The following is a 3694-nucleotide window of genomic DNA, read 5'->3' as shown; positions in this document are numbered from 1 at the left end:
CCCAGTGCCAAGACCTTCCTTCATTTCATCTTTCATCCTTGTCTCAGTCCATCCATCTATCCCTCCATCCTCCAGTGAAAAAGCTAACTTTAAATTCAATGTTCAAAAAATTTAAGGTCATGGTATCCAGTCCCATCACTTCATGGTAAATAGAAGGGGAAAAAGTGGAAGCAGTGACAGATTTTATTTTCTTGGGCTCCAAAATCACAATGGATAGTAACTGCAGCCATGAAATTAAGACACTTGATCCTTGGAAGAAAAGATATGACAAACCTAGACAGTGTATTAAAAAGCAAAGACCACTTTGCCAACAAAGGTTCATATGGTCAAAACTGGTTTTACCAGTGGTCATGTACGGATGTGAGAGTTGGACCATAAAGAAGGCTTAGTGCCAAAGAATTAATGCTTTGAGACTGTGGTTCAGAAGAAGACTCTTGAGAGTTCCTTGGACCACAAAGAGATCAAAACCAGTCATCCTAAAGGAAATCAACCCTCAATATTCATTGGAAGGACTGTTGCTGAAGCTCCAATACTTTGGCCACCTGATGCCAAGAGCTAACTCATTGGTAAGGACTCTGATGATGCTAGGAAAGATTGAGGGCAGGAGGAGAAGTGGGCGGCAGAGGATGAGAAGGTTGGATAGCATCGCCGACTCAATGGACGTGAATTTGAGCAAACTCCAGGAGACAGTGAAGGACAGGGAAGCTTGGTGTGTTGCAGTCCATGGAGTTGCAAAGAGTTGGATATGACTTAGTGACTGAACAACCACCACATCCTTCATCCATCCATCCCTCTGACAGAGCTGTTCTTAGGTAGGCTGATAAGGAGTCCGGGGCCCTCAAGGAGGAGAAAGGGACAAATGTTTCTTTCTACATTCCTTCATTTTAGTTACCTAAGACTTTTTTTTTCTTAAGCTCTGAGTTGTTATGGCAACAATCTATTTTGCCTAATACTAACTTTCTTTAAGCCCAGAGCTAATGATTACACAACAAAACAACTCATCTTGCTGAAGGGTATGTTCTTTCTTAAGCTCTGTACTAATGATTATATAACAGCAATGTATCTTGCTCGAGAACATGTTTCTCTTTTTTAACAAGAACCTTCGGCTAATCCTGTTATCCTAAAGTGTATGTTATGGGAGTGGGTCTAGTAAGACTTTTAAAACCTTGAAACATTCTTTTAATCTATTGTTAGTAACCAATTGATAAAGTATATAAAGCCCCATCCCAACTAGTGAGTGGGGCGCTCCCTGCCTCCTTCTGATGTCTATGTCAGAAGCTTTCTCTATCTCTTTTTCACTGTAATGAAACTTGCAAAGCTCTGAGTGACTGGAGCCATGTCTTTGGTCCTGAAGCGAAATCCTCTCCTCCGGAGATCACGAATCCGAGACTGCTCACCATAAGCTGTCACCTCCATCCATCAGTTCTCTCAACAACTACAATCTGAGCACCTACCATGAACCACACATGGCTCCACTTGCCAGAGAACCCATGGGACTCCAGGGACTTGACCTGTGATCTTGACGAGCCACAGTCCAGCCAGGAGGACAGATCCCAAGCAAATCCTTCCTCAGTGTCCAGCCAATTACAGATGAGAGTGAGTGCTCTGGGGAGACAGGTGGGTGCCAGGACTTAGCAGGCACTTGTCGGCTTTAGATGAGGTGAGACTGGTCTGGGAAGACTGTAGTAGGAGCTCAGAGGGAGCATGATGAGGGTCCGGCAGGTTTGAGCTTAGAGCCCTCCAGGGGCTGGCGGGAAGGCAGGGGCAGGGACAGCAGGGCTGAGACTTGCAGGGTGAGCAGGTGAGGTTGTATCATAAGTGCATCAGGAAGACTTTGTTGGGCGGGGGTTCAAGCAAGGACAGGATGTTATCTGATTTTCATTCTAAGAGGACAGCAGCTGAGCCTGAAGGCTTGGCAGTGGTACTTGGGGGACAGAATAATGGCCAGATGAGCAGAACAAGGGAGATGGAGGGCTGAGGAGGTGGGTCAGAGAGAGAGCTTCAGGACTGTGAGTCCTTGGGTAGTTAGGGTTGGAGATGGAGGTGTTTGGGAAAGAGATACAGGAGGAGCAGAGGGCTGGGGCCTGGGGCTGTCTCAGGAACCCATTTCTGATCTGTACCAAATAGAGGAAGGTGAGGAATCCGTTGAGTTAAGCTTCCTTCTCTGTATCTGGGGGTTAAGTGGGATGAAGGGTTCTGGGAGGCTGGAGGGCAGGGTTTAAACCTCCACCCTGCTGTGTGACCTAAGGCTGACATCTGCCCCTCTCTGAGCCCAGTCTCATCATCTCTACAGGGAAAGGATAGATCTGAGAGTCTCCAAGATCCCTTGTGGGTCATTCTCTTGGCTTTCTCTTTCCCTGGGTTCCCCTCATGCTGCCTGCCTGGAATTGACGGGCCCTGCTTGCTTCCCTATCTTGTCGTGGGCACCTGGAGCTCCCAAGGAGGAAGAGGCCACTGTCCACTTCTGGCCGCCCTCCTTGCCTTCATCTTACCTTCCTGCTCCAGTGTGGAGGCTGGGAAGAGGCACACATCGCCCTCTAGTGGCAACTTCTGGGCCCATAACTCCGTGTTCTCTCTCTCTCTTTTTTTTTTTTTTTTTAACATTTATTTACTATTTCACTTCTGTAGGGTCTTAGTTGCAGCATGCAGAATCTTTGCTGCCTCACGTGGGATCTTTCCTTGTGGCCCATGCCATAAGCGGGCTTCTGGCATGTGGCATGGAGTGTGACCATCTCCTGCATGGCCGGGCAGGTTCTTAACGGCTGAACCATCAGGAAAGTCCCTTAACTCTAATGTTCTAAAGCAATTACTGAGTGCCCTTTGTGTGCAAAGTACTGAGGCAAGCGTGGAGGAGGTGGATGAGGAAATGGAGAGAAGGAATCTTGTGCAGGTGCTCAGAACTCAACTCTAGGGTTGCTGAGCTGAGCTCAGATCTGGATTATGAGGGAGCCCTGGGTGTCCTCCTATCTAGTGGTAGACATGGTAGATGGAGGTCCTTTGGCTGCAGAGGGCGTTAAACGGCACTGCAGGTGGACCGCATGTCAGCGCCGCTCCAGCCCAGGACGAGCAGGCTGTGTTTATGACACGCGCATGCTCAGTGCCTTCAGGAAAGACCACCTGGGGGGCACCCCATCTAGAAGGGCTCCCTGCTGTGTGCGAGGACATGCCAGCCTCAGGGTTCTTCCAAGCAGGGTGGAGTCCAGATGCTAAAGGCCCCTTTCATGTGCTGGCCAATACTCTGGAAGGGTGTCCCACAGAGCCAGGACTTCAAGGCTGTAGCGTTGGGGGCCTGTCTGGTACAGCAGATGTCTTGGGCATTTAGGCATCTCTTACTCCCCAGGTAGCAGCAAGACCAGCTGGATCTGTGTAGCTCAGGTGTGCTTGAAGGACATCTACCTGTACACAGGTGTGCTGGCTAGAATGAACACATCTGTGGGCACATCAGAGATGGCCTGGGCTTCATGCTATAGGAAGGAGTGGTCTCCTCATCACAGGGGGGCATTCAATGGAGTCTGGGCACTCTGGGTGAGATGCTGTGGAGGGGAGCTGGGCATCAGTTGAGGGTTGGATGGGAGGGATGCTTTAAGCTGAGCTCCATTCACCTGCTTCAGCCACGCAGGCCGCTTTACACCTGTATCTATGCCCCACTCTGCCCTTCACTCAAGCCGGTGCTTGTCCTGTGTTAGACATTTCA

This window comes from Cervus canadensis, chromosome 21 (assembly GCF_019320065.1).
Source record: "Cervus canadensis isolate Bull #8, Minnesota chromosome 21, ASM1932006v1, whole genome shotgun sequence".
NCBI lineage: Eukaryota > Metazoa > Chordata > Mammalia > Artiodactyla > Cervidae > Cervus > Cervus canadensis.
Note: the sequence above shows the minus strand (reverse complement) of the source record.